This window comes from Danio rerio, chromosome 24 (assembly GCF_052040795.2).
Source record: "Danio rerio strain M-AB ecotype USA chromosome 24, GRCz13ab, whole genome shotgun sequence".
Classification (NCBI taxonomy): domain Eukaryota; kingdom Metazoa; phylum Chordata; class Actinopteri; order Cypriniformes; family Danionidae; genus Danio; species Danio rerio.
Window position 1 is genome coordinate 1619041 of NC_141044.1, and position 21262 is coordinate 1640302.

Here is a 21262-nt window from a genome sequence, read left to right on the forward strand (position 1 = left end):
TATTGTCTGATCTGTTAACTTAGTGCGGCCACGGCTAGAATCCTGTATTTAGTCTTTTTTGAATTTAAAACCAATTTTAAATTTTGCAACGTACACTGCAAGACTTGAAAAGCAATCTGTAGATGCTGAACAGCTTGGTTTAAAGAATGTGCTGCTGTATATATTATTGTGTCATCAGCATACAGGTCTATTTTAGCTGATTCTATTCCGTGACCTAAATCGTTAATATAAATAGAAAACAACAACGGAGCTAAAACCGATCCTCGGGGAACCCCAGTGTTAACACTGAATAGTGAATAGTTTGAAACCATTTTGCAAAGATATTTTTTTCAGTGCACCATGAAATTTCTTATTCTCTGAATGTTGCATATATAAAATTATTATTATAAGGTGATTATAAATCTTGAATCAAAATAACTTCTTAAGCAGCATATCTTGTCTTCTTTGATTGGTGCTTTACTGGTGCACTGACACAAATTATTTGCTAGATTTACTATATTTTTGTTAACGGTGTGGTCCACTACGATATCATATTTTAAACTTTAGTTGATTTGTAATGTATCTGTGTGAACATAAACAACATCTCTGAATGCAAAGTTCAATGCAAAGGGAGACATTGGCTTTAACAGAGTTAACTTAGCAAAGCCTACAGCGAATGAAGTTTGGGGACTACAGAAAAACACATCCGGGCTAGTGAAATCACAAGGGCCTCCGGTTACATGCATTCACCACACGCACACACCCAATGCCGTGAAGGGGCGTGGCCAGAGGTGTGTAATGTTACAGCAGAGAAAGCTAAAATGCCATCTAAAGGCTGCTATTTATCACAGAGCCTCTTCTGTCTCTGTATTTGGGCTTCCAAAGGACATGACACAAAGAGAGAAGTGCTTACAGTTTAATTTAATTATGTTCCAGAGAATTATAAAACATATACAGCTCCCATCTAACAAAGGACAGCTTCCAGAATCTCTCCAAGTTCAGTGCTGGATTCAGCTAAAAACTCCTCCAACGGATAAAGCCGTGGACTGTAAGTCACAACCTGTGAGTATTTATATTTGTTAAAATTGATCAACTACATGCACAGTTTCTAGCGTTAACGGTATGTTGTAGTGAGGACATAAACAAGCATGTAAACAACGGGAAATGCTGTTTGGCACCGCTAACAATTAAGCTACAGATTCATATTTATCCGCCAAACCCTTGTAAACACACAATCTTCAGCAGAGCTGCAGTGTCTCTCTGCGTGGCTCACTATGCGGCTGCTTTCTGAGCGATCTACATCTCAATTAACAAACTCACAAAAGACATGAGAACACTTCAATGACTTACACATGCTTATAACCTGAATATGTGAAAGACACTAGTCAGATTTGATTTTAGAGAGCAGGTGTGAGGTTCAGCTGCACTGTAAAAAGTGCTACACTCACAAAGTTGGTTCTATCTACTTTAAATAATTGCAATCTAGTTAATTTTATTTGTTTTATTCCAAAAAAATTAAATTTGCTTCCTCTTTACTTAAAATATATCAGTTTTTATATAACTGTATATTTTGAATAAAACTAATGCAATTTATTTGAGTAGATTTTTTTACGTGGTTATTGTGTAGAATAAATGTTATAAAAGTGAGTTGACACAGACAATTTATTAGAGCAGCTGTCGATGTGGGCAGGTGTTCATAAAACGTGATTTTAATAGTTTGGCGTGACTCCTTTTTCATTGCCCGGGATTTAGCAGGCAGACGCAGCTTCTGCAATGGTCGACATTAACTGCTCCCAGCAGCGGATCTGATTAACACGGTAAGTTGCAAATTTAGCCGAATGATTATTGTAAAGTCATGCAAAACTGCTGTCTTCGCTAGGCAGGTGAGGTTTTTAGCTTTGTAAATTGTACTGTAGCCTCAGGTATGTTAACAGTTAGACTGCTCTCACATGGAAAGCTAAGTTGGCTAACGCTAACCAACGCTAGTTTATGCTAACGATTAAAAGTGATATTATTGAGAAAAAATAGTGAAAGTAGTTTTAAAACACTTAGTAGGTATAACTAACGTTGCAGAACCGATTAACAAGGTCACTGGTGGGCGGTCGGGGTGTGGGGGTTCAGTTTGCTAGCGCTAACTTAGCTAAAGTTAGCTCACCTAAGTTATAGCAGCACATTAAGGATGGATATTAAATGCAGAAACATATGCAACAGTTAAGTAGTGTGTGTTTAACGTAAGAGAAAGTATAACTTAAAGTTTGTGTTTTAGAGATTTAGTCCATAAGTTTTTTAATGCTGCATAGTGAATAAATTACAGATTTACAATTTATTTTAACTTAAATTACATTTACTACTGATGTTTACAGAACCATTTAAATTGTTTGCACCTCATTCTAAAATGCATGTTCTTGGTCTTTAGATACCAAAGTGATTTTGTTACCTGTGGATCTTCAAACTTCACATCCAGGTAAGAAAAACATTAGATACAACTACAGCTATAATTATTTGCAGGCAAGTAAAACATTGGTAAAATTGCAAACAATAGTGGGCTCCATAGAATTAACTTACATTTGATATCTGAAGATTTTTTTTATGTGTGCAACAGTAAAAACAGTATAAAAATATCCTAATGCAGTTTCTTATTATCTGTCAGTCTTTCAATAAAGCTAACTGATAACACTGAATCACTGAACTGTCATTTGCCAGTGACATTAAATTTGAAGAAAAAGTCAATTAAATGTAGCTTTAGCTAAAATTTAATGTAAACCTTAATGTAATGTGTAAAATGGCAATGTATTTATTTATTTATTTAATAAAATTTGTATTATGACGTGCAAAGTTTGGTGCAAAATGAAGATGACATTTAAATTATAGAACTTGTATTCTATAATTTTCATATAGCCATTTTCAAACAGTTTTAATATCTAAATTAAATACACATTCTTATGCTTTATAAGTTGCCAAAATAAACAAAAAATGTAATACCTAAATTTTAACAATTCTTTGATTGACAGGAAAACACAATGACATGCACTGTTACACTGAGTAAAATCACAGTTTTCTTTAAAATTTGATAACTAAAAACACCTGGAATAATGTAATTACACAACCTCTATAACCTTTTTTTATTTTTTAAATAGAAGTTAGGTAATTTTAACTAAGGTAATTTTTAACTGATAAACTAAGGTGTTTCATCCATGCATCATTCTCACTGGACTTTTGTAACTTCACTTGTAGTTATTTCCTATTCAGTATTTAGCTATTTAATGTTGTTTGGTAGCAACCACCTGAACTCCTGTTTCTTTTTGTCTCTACCAATAGAGTTGTGAGGAATCAGAGGTGCATGCGGCTGCCCACGGGAAAAATTTGCCATCAGCCCAACACAGTTTGGATTATCATAGGACTGTCAGAGGTTTGCCAAACCTGTCAAATGCATGATGGCTCCTGTTTGGACTTACCGATGTCCTCGACTTCAAGTATCCATCAAAACTGTATACATTTGAGATATATTAGAGACTCTTTGTGGGACTGGACATTATGCATCCTAAATCTTTATCAAAATATGCAAATCTCCTCACTGAGTTGCCTTGGATGATTTCTCAATAGGATCTGGTATTATTAATGTTTTTATTTATGTATTGTGTATGTGTAGCCACATTAATGGCCTATTTTGTAGTCACTATTAAAAGGAACATCGATTGATATTGAATACATGTTATGGTCTTTAATCCATCTTCCCATTCTTATTTAATTGTTATTGACAGGAAAGTCTGTTTATCTGTTTTTACTAGTGTATATTGTGCTTACAATATAGAAACGAAGATTTATTTTCTGAGGTTACAGCCAGAAGTCAATTAAATTAGTTTTAAATGACATATGCATGGTTAATTTTATTTAGATCATTAAGTTCATAATACTTAATTAAAATGAGTACAGTCAACATATAGCAATGTATAAGTAAGTTAAGTTTAACAAAAAAAGTAAGTTTATCTGATTTGAGTAATTTTAGAAATATTAGTTGGCTCAACTTAATTTTATTGCATTTGTTTTAAGCAATGTTTTAGTGTTTAAAATACTTAAAAAAGGCTGGAAGTTGAATCAACCTAAAACGTCCGATGCAACCACTTGCCTCACTTTTTATAAGTTAGATCTAAGTAACATTTTTTACAGTGTGTGTGCTCTTCATTTTTCTGTCTGATTTAAGCAGATATCGCCGCTAAAAGCTGCTCTGACTGACAATATTCACACAGTGCAAAAGCCTGCACTTGTTGGGGCGTGTTGTGGTGACGTGGAGGCAATCTGCGAGTCACAGCAAATTGCGTTAGCTGACCAATATATATATGACCAAAATATGAGTGGTTTTCATGTTAGCTGAGCAGCTGTAAATAATCAAATTAAGATAGATGAAAAACTAACAAGATTTTTTTTTACACACATTGCTTTGCATCTTATAAACACAACCAAGCCTTAAAAATACGTTCTGTACCACCCCCTTAGGGTAAGTGGTTTTTTAACATTACTAAATTGAAATTGTTTGCTTAAATGCAGCCCATATACATTGTTTGCAACCACTTACCTTTAAAAAAATCCCATTAATTTTGTATTTTTTCAGTGTGTGAGGGCGGAACTATCCAGTTACTCACATTTAGATCGACCAATAGCAAACCACAAACATCCAATCAATTTTCCATGAGGGGAAAAAAAGTAGTATTTGCCCTACATTTGTTCTGGTATGAGAATTAGACGTGTCAGAAGAAAGGTTTTCCAGTTATTAATTAATTTATTAATTGTTTCATTTAGATGGAGAAATCTAGGCCAGTGAATGGATCATTACAAACAATTTAACCAATCTTTTTTTTAATCGTATTTGTCTCAGAGTATTTTTAATCACTTCATATGATCTGACAATTGCTAAATGTCACAGTCACCCAAATTTCCACCCCTACAAATGTCATCCAGATGAACTGTCACAGATTTTATTGATTGTATCAATTAAAAAAAAGGTATAAAGTAGGTTAAACTAGAGATTTTACATAGTTTAAACATAGTCTCACGCTAGAAATGCAAATGAAAAATCTAGCTTTATTCATTCATTTCCTTTGGCTTTGCGGATGCCTTTCCAGTGACAACCTAGCAATGGGAACCAACCATACATAGATATTCACACACACACTACAGACAATTTAGCTCATCAATTCCCCTATAGCGCATTTGTTTGGGCTGTGGGGGAAACCCACACCAACATGAGGAGAACATGCAAACTCCGCACAGACAGCGCCAACTGGCCCAGCTGGGACTCACACCAGCAACCGTCTTGCTGTGAGGCCACAGTGCTAACCACTGAGCCACCATGCCACACTTATTAGATATTTGATGGGGAGATCTTGCCTTTCAGCAAGGCGGAGGTTAGGGATCTCTGACTAAAAAAGGTTGGTGACCACTGTTTTAGACTATCCTGAGTTTAAGTGTATTTTCTGAGTTAAACGGTGACTGGTGCTCCTAGCCGGCCTGAAGCTACATCCACTATTTCACATCATCCTGAATCATCTCTGTCCACCACAACACAGATGATTCACAGAGCCTTTCCTTCCCGATATGCCACAGTGATCGTAAGGCGTTCCAGCAGCCATAAATACCTGTAGCGCATGACACATCTGCACCTGCGTCTGCCTTTCATCTGCCGAGATAGATGGACACACCAATCCTGCTTCTCAAGAGAGCTTTACACATGACCTATAAAGGGGTCGAGGGTCACAGGCTTGATGTATCATAAGAGCCGCTGCCTTTTATTTCTATGAAGTTATGATTCTGTTTCATTCTGGTCCAGAAAGAGTCAAAGGTGACGGTCGAGGCATTTCATTTCTTCATCGCGTGTCTCAAGAAAATGACTTCATGCGTTTTTTGTTCTTTCTCTGAGGTGGATTGCACTCTGTCCAAAAAACATCCTATTTCATTCCTGCTGAGATGGAAAAATAGTTTGGACTGGAAGCGACCAGGATTCAAGGTAAATTGGACATAAATGGGAACACTTATGGCATTTTCACACCAGAGTGTTTGCTGTGGTCAGATGCTTGTAACTTTAGAAGGTGTAAAAGCTGGTGTTGAAAACTCTGAACCTCAATGATGTTTGGCTACAAATTTATTACTATTATTATTATCACTATTACTATTATTATTATTATTATGTTTCTTTATTTAACCATGTACAAATCGATATCTCATTCATAATGGTGACCTGGCCAAGAGGTCTGCAGCACATGACTAATGAAAAGATAAAAAAATTAAAACAAATAATATAAAAATACAGTTTGGTTATTCAGCCATATCACATTACAATATGTTAAAAAAACACATACATTGAGAAATGGACTGTTGTTGTTTGTTATAAAGGATAAAGTGAAATGATTTAATCGGGATGAGCTCAGACATTTTCAGTTCAGACTGAAGAGTATTCCAGGATGATGGTGGCATGACTAAAGGCTCGCTTTCCTATTTCAGTTTGAACCCGGGGAACAGTCAATTGATAAATTACGCTTGAATGTAGGGCCATGGTGGCTTTTTGAACTATGAAAAAGGGAACTTGGATATAAAGGAGCACAATGTAGTGTAATGCATGAACTTTTTATGATAAGTAAAGATGCAACAATACCATTGTATTTATTTTAACTACAGTGCTCAGCATAAATGAGTACACCACATTTTGCATTTGCATCCCTTTCTCAGTCAATATAGGTTATATATTTTGGTGCATTTAAACAAAACTGATTTAATAAATAGACATATTTATTAAAAGATAAATTTTTGTCATCAAACATCTTTAGAAATAAAAAGATTATACATTTAAATTCATGTGAAATATTGGGAAAACAATTACAAACTACAAATTTTCAACAAAATTTATTAAAAATTATTTTGTTTCACTTAAATTTTGTTCTTTAAAAAAATTAATATTAATAAAAAAATAGATAAAAATAAAGTTTAATATTTTTCCCTAACATCAATTTTGGACTGTTTTTGTAAGTTATTTTGTTAAATAAGCTTCAGATTTGGCTTCAGTATTGATTAATCTAATGTACAGAATTATTAGCTCAGCTGAATTATTAGCCCTCGTTTATTTTTCCCCAATTTCTGTTTAATGGAGAGAAGATTTTTTTTAACCCATTTCTAAACATAATAAATATAATAACTCATTTTTAATATCTGATTATTTTCTCTTTGTCATGATGACAGTCAATAATATTTGACTATATATTCTTCAAGACACTTCTATACAGCTTAAAGTGACATTTAAAGGCTTCACTAGGTTAATTAGGCTAACTGGGCAGGTTAGGGTAATTAAGCAAGCTATTGTGCAACGAAGGTTTGTTCTGTAGACTATCAACAGAGAAAAATACAGCTTAAAGGGCATAATAATATTGACTTTGAAATAGTGTTTAAAAAATTAAGAACTGCTTTTATCCTAGCCGAAATAAAACAAATAAGACTTTCTCCAAAAGAAAAAATGTTATCAGACACACTGTGAAAATTTCCTTGCTCTGTTAAACATCATTTGGGAAATGACTTCAACTGAATATGCACAAACATAATATAGTAAATTTTTATTTATTTAAATGGGAGATTTGTTTTTGCATATGTTGAGCACTTCAGTATATAGAATGCTTGTTCGTGATAACAGCTGAAAACAGCCATCAACCTACTGATGAACCACAGGGAATGAGATAAAGTTTTATGGTGATTTGGTTCAAGTGAGATTGAGGTGGTGTGTCAAAGAGAGGCACACAGACATAAATAATGATTACTGAAACCAGGTGAAACTGAGGACAGACAGATGTGTCTGCAAACACCTAGAAACTGTGTCAAGTGCACTGCAAAGACGGTAATAAACTAAAAGGAAAATATTATTGGTTTTATAAAACACGTTCGGCTCAGTTAGCCTGTAGATACAATATAATTTCAAGTTTGGTTTGCATTTTATAGGCAATGTCAAATAACACGAACAGTAAAAATGCAAAAGTCCAAAATAATGTTATAAAAATTAGCCAGGTATTAATAAATTATATATCTATTAATACCTGGTTAATTTAAATAGCATTATTTTTAAGTGTTTTACAGAGATTACACAATAAGCCGTTTTAGCTTTAAAATAAACCCTTAAGAACAATACATTTAAGGTAGACTTTTTATATTGTTTCCCATGTTCATATTATACTTGTATTATTATTCTTCACCTAATGCCAATCACATAGTAAAGGGATACAGCTGCCGCTGAAAGTTAACATGTATATTATTGCAACAATAAAATCACACAACAATCATTGCTGTTTTTACTTATTTAGGGGTAAGTTTGTGCTTGGGGTAGATATAAATAAAATACAATTAATCAAAAAAAGTAATTTAATAAACAATATAAATAAACAATAATAAACAATATAAATAATTATAAACACTATATAAATAAACAATATAAATAATTTTGTTATAATCACTGTTTTTACATTACTGTGAGAAGTAAGTATTAATGTAATACAAGTAATTAGTAATGTATTAGTATAATATAAATAAATACTTCTGACTGCAGCTGTATCCCCTCTACCAACAACCCAATCATACCAAACATGCAACTGTACTTTAATACCCAGTATAGGATTTTAATAATCTTTATGGAATTTATGTTTAGCTCAGGTGGCCTACTGATAAAATATAAGTGTGTATCGGGTCATTTTTTTTCATCAATGTCAAATAATATAAACAGTGAAAACGTAAAAGCCAAAAATAATGTTAAAATTAGCCAGGAAATAATAAATAAATACATTAAGTGTTTTAGAGAAATTAAACAATAAGCTGTTTTTAGCTGAAGAAACATAAAAATATATTTAAGGTAGAATTTTAATGTTTTTTTTTATAATTTTAATAAATTACTGTAATTTTACATTTCTATAAGAGTTAAGTTTATGCTTTGGCTAGACAATAATAAAATACAATAAACAAGTATTTTAATAAATAATATAAATAATTATTGCTATAATTACTGTTTAACATTACTGTGAGAAGTAGGTATTAATGTAATAGAAATAATTAGTAATTTAATTAATTTAAAAACTCTTGTTTCCTAGTACTGGGTTGCGGCTGGAAGGGCGTTAGCTGTGTAAAAACATATGCCAGAATAGTTGGCGGTTCATTCTGTTGTGGTGACCCCTGATAAATAAAGGACTAAGCCGTAGAAAAATGAATGAATGAAATTAATACTTCGGACTGCAGCTGTATCCCCTCTAGCATCAATAAAATCATACCAAGCATGCTAACTGTACATTAGTATCCAGTATAACATTTTGATAATAACCCATAACTAATATGAATATTAAAAGCTAATGTTAGCCAGTCAATGTTGACTTAAAATGTTGATATATTGTAGAGCATTATAAACATCTAAATTGTTATGTGCTTATTGATAGTATTAACTGTATAACAAACAACAACTGACAACAAAAAAGTATTGGAAGTTGTTTGGTGTGACATTATCCCCACCATTCCTTGCTTATAAATGACAACAGTGGCACCATATTAAAGTTAGCACTAGTACTGTGCAGCGCTTCACACTAGTATCTTTCAGAAGGTGCTAGAATCTCTCACCTGCAGAGAGAGATAAGATACGCTTGGGTTACCAACACACTGTACAGCTCAGCAACCCTCAGCAGCAATAGCATATGTCAGACTCCTACAACATCTAGACACAAGAATTATTCAACGAGGAGAGCTCTTGGCAGGTTTGTCTCACTATCCACACAGTAAGCTCCTCTACAGAACGGACTCGAAAAGGATGCTTTTAAATGCACACTGATCCATACGCACACACATTTTCAGTGTCCATTTACTGTGATGGAGCCACCTAGTCATAATAAAGCAATTGTGCTGCAGTTTGCGCTCTCTCTCAAGGACAGAGCGGGCTTTAACTGTGTGCTGTGGAGGAGTTATAAGGCCTGGCAGTAGAGAAGAAAAAGTCACATATTTTCGAAAGACCTTAACCATTCTGCAATAAAAGGGATGTTTTGTGTGTTGTTTAATAACAGTTTATACAGTACTCATTGAAAGAGTTTTACTCTGGGTTACTACAAGAGTTTTCAACTTTTATGAACTATATCAGGGTTATCCTGGCTAATGATGAGGCGGAGGTGATATCCCGAGCATGAACATTTAGCTAATTGAAATTGGGCATGGGACGATAACTGGTTTCAAGGTTTACCGCGGTGTGGAAAAGTCAAGGTTTTAAACCCACCAAATTTCCGTTTCTATGGTATATGCTAGGGATGCAACTAACAATTATTTAAATAATCGATTAATCTGTCGATTATTTTTTATTAATCGATAAATTGGATTGAAAAAAAGGAAAAAAAAATAATTTCCAACATCCCTGAGCTATTATAATAATAATAAATTAAAAAACTAAGTAGTTTTGTCCTGTTTTCATTCCAAATATCTAAATATTTTTAAATCAAGATACATACTAGACACATAAAATAGCATATGAAACTACGTCTTGTTTTCTAAAAATAAAAGAACACCTCAAAATAAAGTGATTGTTTGCTTAAAACAAGTTAAACTATTAGCGAATTGGGTAATAATTTTTTAAAAATGAGATATAATGTCAAACAGAAGTTTTACCAGTTCTCATAAGCATGTAAGTGATCGTGATCTATAACGTGAGATGGCTGTCGCCATGTTTACTCGCGGCAGCACGCATGCCTCATTCATAACAAGCAGAACACACAGGATTCAGCATGTAAATTCACCAGTTACTCCTCAAATACATGCAAGTAAGTGGCTGGTGGACTTCATAGATAAGAATAGATGCAACTTTTTAGTTACTTTCACTGTGTGTAATGTGTATCTGATATAAATAAAACACATCAGCAAATTACATTTGAATGGATTGTTCCTAGTGTGTTTTACAAACTCTTAGAAATGTAGTACTTGTGTGTATTTACATGTCTAAAACATAACTTAAGCAATAGGTGGTTAAAACACTGCATAATTGTGGTAATATGACACGTCTTTCCCAGCGGGGTTAAGTTGGTTTTGTTTTCGAAAAAAAAAGAAGCACTTTTCTGCTCAGCGCAAGCTCTCTCTGACTCAGCGCCATACACCGCACCAAAGCTAAGTTTTATTTTTTCAGTAGCCGTTAAGGGTTAAAGAGCTAACGCTAACTTGTCATGCTGGTCAAGCTGTATAACGAGTAAAACACCAGCGCCAGGGACTTTACGGTCCTCACTTCAAAACGGAACACAAGGAGGATTCTGTAGTGATTTACCCTGCTGCTGAACTCCCTTCCTCCTCATCCCTGTCTATGAAGTGCCAAACTCCGTATCAGTGTTATTAGTAACATATTAACATTAACGTATTATTTTTTGATTATTATTTTTAATAATCAAACGTCTCCTTGTCGCGCGACACAGCGAATCGATTATGAAATTCGTTGCTAATGCTTTTAGTAATCGATTTTTAACAACTGCTTCATTCAGTTTTTTAGCTGCACGTCGTTAAGTATTACACAGACTCAAATTGAGTTTTATTTACTTATTACTTGTATTTACTTTTATTAAATAAACCAAGAATATAAAGTATATTTAGAAACATAAAAGCATTTGCCCACATGTTGTAGCTGCCAGCTTCTTGCATCTGTGTTTTCCTACTCCATGCAGAAAAATCCCTTTCTGTGATTGGTCATGTTTCACCCTCATTTGTTTTACTTCATTTTAATGGCAAATGTTTACTGTTATAAAATATTTTAAATGTTTCTTTAAATATATATATATATATATATATATATATATATATATATATATATATATATATATATATATATATATATATATATATATATATATTTTCTGTTTAATGAGGGGGAAAAAGTTTTTTTAACCAAACATTTAAAAACTTCTGTTAGTGCAGTAATCACAACACTGTGAAACCGTAATATTTGTATTCAAGGTTATCATACCGTCAGTATCTTATACAGACCCATGCCTACTTGAAACACAGAATCAAATTAAAGTGCTCTCATTAGCAATCTGTATGTAGACGTAGATCTACTTTTTGTTATTTAGACCTCACAGCCTGAGATGGAAAAAGGCCAACATAATGTAATTTCAATGTAAAATTACTGATTCCAGCCATTAAATCAAACAGATTCAATCACCAACAAATACATCTGAATCAAATTAACTGACTAAACAGTTTGTTGTGCATTCATTTAGTTTTTCAAGAGTTTTTTTTTTATGTTGTTAATTATATTTATTAGTTTTTTGGGGGAAAAATGCATGCATATAACTAGGGTCTGCTTGTTTTGACATATTATTTAAAATATGTGACTAAGAAATAACTAATTAGAATTATAGACAAATCATATTAGTTAGGACAAGTACATTTATTTCCTTATGGGCCATTACAAAATCTTTATCATTTAGCCCTATATAAGTCTGAAATGTAACTCTTAATGGTCTGAAAGTCTTAAATTTGACTTTGTGAATCCAGCCGAAACCCTGATAAATAGTATACAGTTATAATGAGTACACATGGTAGAGCAAGACAGCAAAACCAGTGTGATAGGTTTGATGCCCATGGAATGCACAACATGCATAGCTATGAATAACACTGTCTGCCAATATGCTAATATAATTGTGAGTTAGTGTATTCATGTAATGTAATTCCTGCACTATAATTCCAATTTGTCTTTCATTTTGTAAAGCAAAGAAAATGGTATGTGCACTGTGCATTTAAAAAGAATGAGATTCAGAGGATTTTAATAAGCAGAAATATGCAACATTTGTTTATGTGCCATATAATGTCAGATTTAAGCACATATGTGCCGCCTTGAGCTCATATGTTGATGTGCTGTATGGAAACTGGCACTCGCAGTGATGCTGGTTGGGTATGACTAAAGCATTCAATATTTATTTCACACCTCATCATCTGTGAATTACTAAGCGGGATATTTAATGTGAATTTCTGCATTCAGCACCAGTGTAAATCTCTTCAGCAGCATCGAGAACTAACAATTCAGCATTATGAAAAGGTTTCATGAACTGGGTTTAGAAACAATTTCAATGGAACAGGTGTAATGGCATGTACATGCACTCTATTTATATTTACTGTCATCTGGTTTCTGTGTTTAATAAATGTGTGGGAGGATAAACTGAGGCACAGATGGATTTTTCCAGTGCTCTGGTGTCCTGTTTTTGTGAATTGTAGCCTAATTTTGCTGTTCTTAGCTAACAAGATTGTGTTACTTTTCTCATCTGATTTCTGACATCAACAAGGTCTTTTCATCCACTGAATATCTGCTCTATGGATACGGATACTTTTTCTATCCACGCAAGACATTTTGTGCATGAAAATTCCAGTGGATCAGTGTTTTCTGAAATGGACATCACCAACAGCAACACTATAAATATTTATATGGTAACTCCATTGACATTGATTACTATATACAGGGTTTTTCCTGTATCGAGAAATACGAGATGGCCACCTCCATCAAATTTTGCATCACTTCTGCCTTTTTGATAAAAATCAGGCAGGCAGTGACAGTTAATGACAGACCGCAGATGATGTTAATCCACTAGTCATGTATTTACTTACATTTAATGCTTTTTAACCCCCAGGAGTCTGAGTGTGTTTTAAGGGCTGTGGAGAAGTTTGGACATGCACTGACATTTGTGTTGTTTTTAGTATCTTAAAAACATATTAAAGGCTAAAGTGTGATAACACTGTAAACAGCACAAGCTGGGCTATAATCATACCTAAGCAGCATGTTTGTATGTGTTTGTGTTTTTCAGAAAGACACGTTTATGTGTGGTTAGTGAAAAACTAAAATTTTGAAGTCACTGAAACAAGGCCATGGAACAGAGAGCATTTGTGCACAAGACTTTTGAGAATTGGATCTTGTAGCTTAGTGTTTTTGCTTAAACATGATGTGAGAATCATCTTGTTTACTTGCTCACAGAAAACAATATATTGATTTATTTTTTTAAGTCACTTTTTGAGTAAAAATGGTCTATGCAAGAAGGCGTGAACAATCATTACTAAAGAAGTGATTCACACCTGAGTAGAAAAAAGACCTGCATAATGAGCCATCCGACATGTATGTGACTAAAGGCTGATTTATACTTCTGCATCAAACACCAGCGTATGCTACGGCGCTGATGCATAGCCCTTCGCCGTGGCCGTCGTCGTCACTGACATGCACCTCTCAAAAAATGTAACTACACGTCGCAACAGCGCGTAGCGCAAGCTCTGTTATTGGTCGGCTTGGTAGCACTGACGAGTCGGGGCGGGACCGAGAGCCGCGCAAATGGCGCGAACCCAATGTAGCGATTGTTTACAAGTGTGGAGTCCCGTGAAGGAGCTCCGGATGAAAAGTTTTGTTTTGTGTTTACCTCATAGTTAAAGTTGCTGCATGTCCGCCGGTTCCTGCCTCAAAATGAGCGAGTTTGAGCCACTTTTACATCCCGGAAGTGTTCAGGAAAAGCAAAAAAAAGCAGCGAAGAAACTCGACACAGAGGAACATTTACACCTCACTGCCAACTAGCGTTTCGGAAGTGTTAATGCAGACCGACAGAGACAGCGCGCAGAAGTATAAATGCACAGCCACGCGCGTTGTATGCGCCGTGGGTTTCGCCGGTCACTTGACGAAGAAGTATAAATCAGGCTTTAGAGGGAAGAGTGTTTTACAGTGCATTTTACTGATGCGTTTCTAAAAGCAGTTTGCGGAGAGAAAAGAGAGAGTGCATACTCTGTTTATTATCCTTATTTTGCAAAAGAACACACGTTTGTTGTCATTGTGAGTGCCCACAATAAAAACTAGACACCTAACAGATTCGATTGATGTATTGATCTTATCTTTACAATCAAATCTAAAGTGTAATTTAAGTTCATTATGAGGAGAAGACGCATTAAAACGCGTATACACGGTCTTCGACCCCTGGGGGTTAAATAAGACAATGGGTCTCATTCACTAATAACTGCATAGATTTCTTTGTAATTCTATGCGCTTTTGAACTTCTCATGAAAGATTTCCACCTAATTCACAACACATGCATATGCAGATTAGTTCTCATGCTGTGACGTCTAAATAAAAAAAAGCAGACCTACGTCTATCTACAGAGTGCTAATGAGAGCACTTTAACTTTATTCTGCAGAAAAGTAGGTGCTTATTGTGTTAGAACTGGGGTTTTAACAGCTAAAGTTATTACATATAAACAGTTAACCTGCAGTTATACAGCACAAAGGTGCAGTCCATGTGTAAAGGTTTAATGATGTGTATTTGATGACCTCAGATGTCCTGAGATATTTCCTATTTTTTGTGAGCAATAGACTAGTTTCATGCTCACTTCAATGTTGGCTATCAACCTTAAATCATCCCTGCATGTGAGCTTGACAGCTTAACTTGTTTTGAACATGCAGCATCCTTTAGGTCCTGTAGATCAATCATGCATGCTATTTATCAGGTCTCCAAGTATGTTTTCAAACAAATATGACAGCGCCGGGTAAAGCCGAAGAGCCAGCTGGCTGGCGAGAGGTTAATTTTGGAAGCAGCTTTTCAGGACGTGATGTCAAAAACCTGTGTGTGCCTCAGGCCAGCATTGTCCTTGCATGAGCCTCGCTAGGAGATGGACGGGTAGGAATAGTTCTTGTTTAATACATGACAATTCCTTATTTTATTCTGATATTGTTATGACCAGAACAGCATCTCTGCGAATGCTGAAGCCTCCAGGAAAGAACTCTAGAGGAATTTTCTTTCCACATCAGAGACCGCAGGGATAAACTTGTCGGATTTTCTCAGAATTTTCTTGCAATCATCTCGGCTAAAAATACAAAGCTGGAAATAACCAGCCATTTTCAGTCAGAGAACAAATGTCGTCAAGATGGTTATTTATCAGAGAAGATGGAAGATGATGAAAGTAACTGCTTATTGAAAATGATTTCTTTTCCAACGCGAGACTCCTGATGATGAGTTTTATTTTGTTCCAAGCTCATCATCGTCATCTTCTTTTTTTCTCTGAAATGAATTTGTATACGGCTCTCTGAGGTTTATGTGAAAACCTCTCCCTAAATTATCATTTTGATAGCTCTCAGTTTAGTAAAATCCATCTCCATAATATCTCTCTCTCATGCTGATGGATACAGCAGTCAGCGGCAGCGGAGGCAATATGGAGGATTTTGCTCAGCAAGCTTCCGTTAAGCCTCTTGTGAATTTTTGACTAGACAAAGTCCAGCTCAGCAGTGATGGCAGAAAACTTTCACTCATTCCCAATCCCTAAAGTCTGCATGAACCTGAAGCTGCAACCTTTCTTGCCACTATTGTGACGCACTTACTAAAGAAACAGAATGTTAAATGAAAAAACAGTGGGCGTGGCTTGTTTTATTCTACTGCAAGCTGATTGGATGTAGGAAAGTAGGCGTTTCATTCAGAAAGATGGTGAAAGAGGGTTTGGGGAGAGTTATTACAACCTAACAGACTCCTCCTACTCCTCACCATTTCTGTTTGTAGTCTAAACTGACAGCTGGAGAGGTGTGGTTAAGTATGTTAGCCATGCCCGATACCTCACACAGACCTAATCTGAGAATTTAACTGAAAAAATGAAGTGAATTTTCAGATTTCAGCTCACGATTACATTATTATTATTTTTTTTTTTACAAAACTATCAACACGAGCTTACAAAATCCATACGATTAGTTTTGACTGCATTTGGACCTATGCTGCAATGCTGTGGTCACCATCCTCGCCTGCAGACCCAGAGCGCATCACTTCCCATCCCAATTCACCCCAACCCTTTAATCCCTCCAAAATCCCATGGTGAAATGGAAACCGGAAAAACCACCACTCAGCCATCTTTCCTAGCAAATCCCCGTCTGCTGGCTGACCGAAGAGGAGACATAATGGATAAACTCTTGAGTGACAGTGATGGTCCTCGCACCTCCTTATTTAAACACCAACAATGAAGGCAATGTGTTTGCAGTAGGGATGCAGTAGTTCTTTTTAAATGTCTGGGTAAAAACGAAAACCTTTCCCCCCCATTGAACACAGTATATTTTATTTTAAGAAACATTTAACATGTTATGGAACAGTAAACAATCATTCATTCATTTTGCTTCGGCTTAGGGGGCTTTCACATCTGTGGTTCAGTTCATTTGGTCCAGACCAAGGGCAACAAATGATACATCATAGCTCTTTTTCTGCTGATTTGGTCCAAACCAGGTGAAAGGAACCAAAATGCAGTCATGTGACAAAATACACATCACTCACTGGCCAGATGATATTGAACGAATATCCTAAAATGCTTTTTGATTGGTCAGAATTAACGTGTTGGAAAATGCCAATAGAACTCCTGCAAGTAAACAAACCGGCAAACATAAAATGGCGCTTTTTACTATGGAGGCATCACTGTGCTGGCTGATTGTATATTCCTGCTCATAGTATACTATATAGCTAGCATGCATCACTTCAGACCAACTATACAGTTTGAGAATGAAGCATGGGCTGCGGCTCGAAAACAATGTTTTAATGCATCGCAAACGGCGAAGGCGCATCGCACGTCACTACAGGAGGAGGCGTGATGTCAATTAGCAACTATTTAATAACTGTAACATGGTCATCTTCCGAAAATATTCCCAACAAACCATCAGGTAATGCTTTTCCCTATCTCGCTCTGAGAGACTCTCAGATTGTTGGTCAACAAATAGAATTTCTTTACATCCCATAATGAGTACTTTTTGCATTTGGATCTGTTCTAGTTCATACCATGTTCTCACCACAAAACAACCACTCCAGGGTACGTTTTTTGGTCTGCTTTGGTGCGCACTCGAATTCGATTGCTACAACTGGCTTAGCCAGGACTTCAACAGCGACCTTGCTGTTAAGAGACAGTGCTAACCACTAAGCCACCGTGCCATCTAACAGTAAATATGTCAGGCTACATGATAAAATAAATAATTGACTTCTGCTGTCTTCATTAGTTTAAAAAACACAGATTTCTTTACTTAAAGACACCTTTGGTAGTTTTCTTTTCTTTTGGATATAAATGAAAGCCACTGCACTGATCAGGTCTATAGCAGACTTGGGTGTTGGTTTAGCCAACAATTAAAAATAAAAGAAATTTTGACCAGTAGCTTTTAATGTGGAGGGTCTTTTTTGCTGGAGATACTGTTTCCTTAAAACAAAACTGAATACTCATAAAAAATTAACAAAACAAAACACAAAAAGGTGCATTTACCGCAGGAACGGTATAACAGAAAATTTTAGCAGTTTTAAAACCCTGACTTTCCCAAACCGCGGTAAACCTTGAAACCGGTTATCATCCCATGCCTAGTCTGCAGGGTGCTGAAAAACAAGTCTATCGCCTCCCCGTGGGCTCCAGGGCCCCGTAATTACATTTTACAGGCATGTGAGCAGCTTTCTGTCCACGCCGTCAATCAGGTTTTGATAGAATCCACAAGAGGACAAATCATAGCCGAGGGAGACCCGTGTCCTTGAGTTTAGATCCAGGTTTTGAGATGATATCTGAGAGAAATGAAGCCTAATGTGTGGTTTGAAGGAATGGTTCAACGAAAAAAGAAAATGTCATGAAATAATGACTTTCTTGAATGGTACGTAATAGAGGGTGTTTTGAAGAATGTTCATTGAATGGATATTGAGACCATGGATTGTCATGTTAGCACAGAAAAGGCATCTTTAAATACAACTGTTGGAGTACATAGCAAGTAAATAATAATAATATTAATGATGAGCTCTTGAAGCCTAGGTTGTGAATCATTTTCTAATAACTCAATGGAACCGAGTCAATTATTCTGCCCATACTATGATTTAAAGATCTAAAGACACTGTTCAAAAGAGACTTGTCAGGTTTTTGTCCTTAGACTGCTCCAGTGTGTAGGACTAGTTTGTCATTTGAAGTCTTATGTTGGGTTTTGATTTGGTTTTTGTCTGTTGTGGGCTGTGAAATCATTCAGTGCAGCGATATGGATCTGTAATGTGTGTGTGTTATTTATAAAATAAAGGCACACCTTAGAATGTTCATCAGCCAATCAGAATCAAGCATTCAACAGCCCTGTAGTATAAATGGTTTGAAACAACAGAATAGCTTTGAAGAATAGGTCAAAATTTAAATTGATATTCATAAAAGTAAATCATTCCCTTCAAAATAAAAGTAATGTCTTTTTTGCTAATCTGGAGATCAAAAACTCTCAAATACCATGATCTTCTTGCAAAGAACCTATTTTAAACCTTAATGTCAAGTGTTTGTCAATCCAATGTTTTGGACACGACTTTGAAAACCCCTTACTGAGGTCACATGCACTCTATCCTGTCTAAATGAAAGATGTTTGATCCCAAATGCACTCCTCATTTGTTCTACCACAGTATCCCATGCAAAAACTGTTCTAAAAAGACCCGATTCATCAGGTGAAAAGCCAATCTTGACAATCTAAGCCCTCATACTGCTTGGTTCGCTGGAAAGCTGTCATCCAATCAAGTTCCAAGAGCAGCTTGACAGAATCATACATTTCTATTGGGCGATGCAGGTATCCATTTAAACTGATACTCATACAACAAAATCATTACCTTCAAAATAAAAGCAATTTCTTTTTGTGCTAATTTGGAGACCAAAAACCCTTAAACATCATGATCTTCTTGTAGAGAACCCGTTTTAAACCTTAATGTCAAGTCTATCTAAGTTTTCGTACACTACTTTGAAAACCCCTCACTAAAGCCACATGGACACTATCATGTCTAATTGAAAGTGATTCAATCTTAAATAAACTCTTATTTTCTTCTACCACAGGCCCCAGTGCAAAAACAGCTCTAAAAAGACTCGATTCCTCAGGTGAAAAACCAATCTTGACAACCCAAGCCCTCACACTGATTGGTTAGCTGAAGAGCTGTCACCTGTCCAATCATGTTCCAAGAGCGGCTTGACAGAATCATATATTTCTATTAGGCGATACAGGACATTATCTAAATTTAAGTTCATAAAAAAAAAAAATTCCCTTTAAAATAAATGTATTGTCTTTGTGCCAATTTGGAGACCAAAAACCCTAAAATATCTAAAATATCTCCTTGCAAAGATCCTGTTTTAAACCTTAATGCCAAGTCTTTGTCAATCCAATATTTTGGACACAACTTTGAAAACCACTCACTGAGGCCACATGCACACTATCATATCTAAATAAAAGATCTTCGATCTCAAATGCACTCTTTATTTCTTTTATACTTAAGGATCCTAACAAACACTCTAAAGAGACTCGATTGCTCAGGTGAAAAACCAATCTTGACAACCCAAGCCCTCACACTGATTGGCTAGCTGGAAAGCTGTCACCTGTCCAATCAAGTTCCAAGAGCGGCTTGACAGAATCATATATTTCTATTAGGCCATGCAGTTCAAACACATCTCTGAACATCTGCATCTCCACGCTAAAAGCCACTGTAGGGCTGTGTAATTTGCGCTCAGTATTAAATGGCATGCACCAGCAGTTCTCCGGAGACTCTCCTTCACGCCTTACGCAGACAGCAGATTCACTTTCATATGCTCCGTATGAGTGACGGAGCTTCAGAATATGCTCGGAATATCAACATATAATCCCGTGGCTTTGAACATGTCACATTCCCTCAGATGCTGTGCAATATTCTCCTGGCAATATCACGGAATATTACATGCATTCGGTACAAGACATGCCGCATTTATTGCTTTAAGCTGCAATGCATTATGAATCAGTGCAACACAAATCAATACCAGGGGATCAGGTGTGTTTTTGCTGGCAGTAAATAAGAATAATATTTAGTTTGATGTCATGGGATGGTGTTGAATCAGAGTGAAACTGTCAAGATGTTGCATGCCTAGTGATTTCTGTATAGTTGAGTGCACACAAACACATGTAAAATCATGCGAGATTCAAACCCTTTTCCATTTCATTTCCCAGCTTCGCTGTGTGTTCATATGTATTGAGGTAAAGAGCTAAATATTTCTTGCGGGCGGGTTTATTTGGGTGAGGGATTGACACCGTGAAATTGCATGCAGCAGTGAGAATGAGCGCTCACTTAAGGATGCCAGAAACAGAGATGTGGGCAAGGGTGAGGCCGGGGACCGAGAGCCAGGGGCCACTGAGGTGTGACTGGGTCCTGCTACGCCATCAGGAGCAGAGCCAGAAAATACTAACAATATTCCACAATGCCGCTGAGTCTAGTAAGTTTATTAAGACCAAAATAGGCCTGAAAAAATACTGGGAAATGAAGTTATTT

General features: G+C 35.8%; 1 protein-coding gene and 1 long non-coding RNA gene across 9 annotated transcripts in view; one reads left to right on the top strand and one right to left on the bottom strand.

Annotated features, from left to right (window-relative positions):
* nrp1a (neuropilin 1a) overlaps positions 1 to 21262 on the bottom strand; it is a 418289-nt gene that overhangs the window by 373940 nt on the left and 23087 nt on the right. The window lies entirely within an intron of this gene.
* On the top strand, positions 1723 to 3685 carry LOC147837919 (uncharacterized). The gene is made up of 3 exons (XR_015524650.1): positions 1723 to 1796; positions 2396 to 2443; positions 3298 to 3685. It is a non-coding gene; the product is annotated as an uncharacterized LOC147837919 (long non-coding RNA).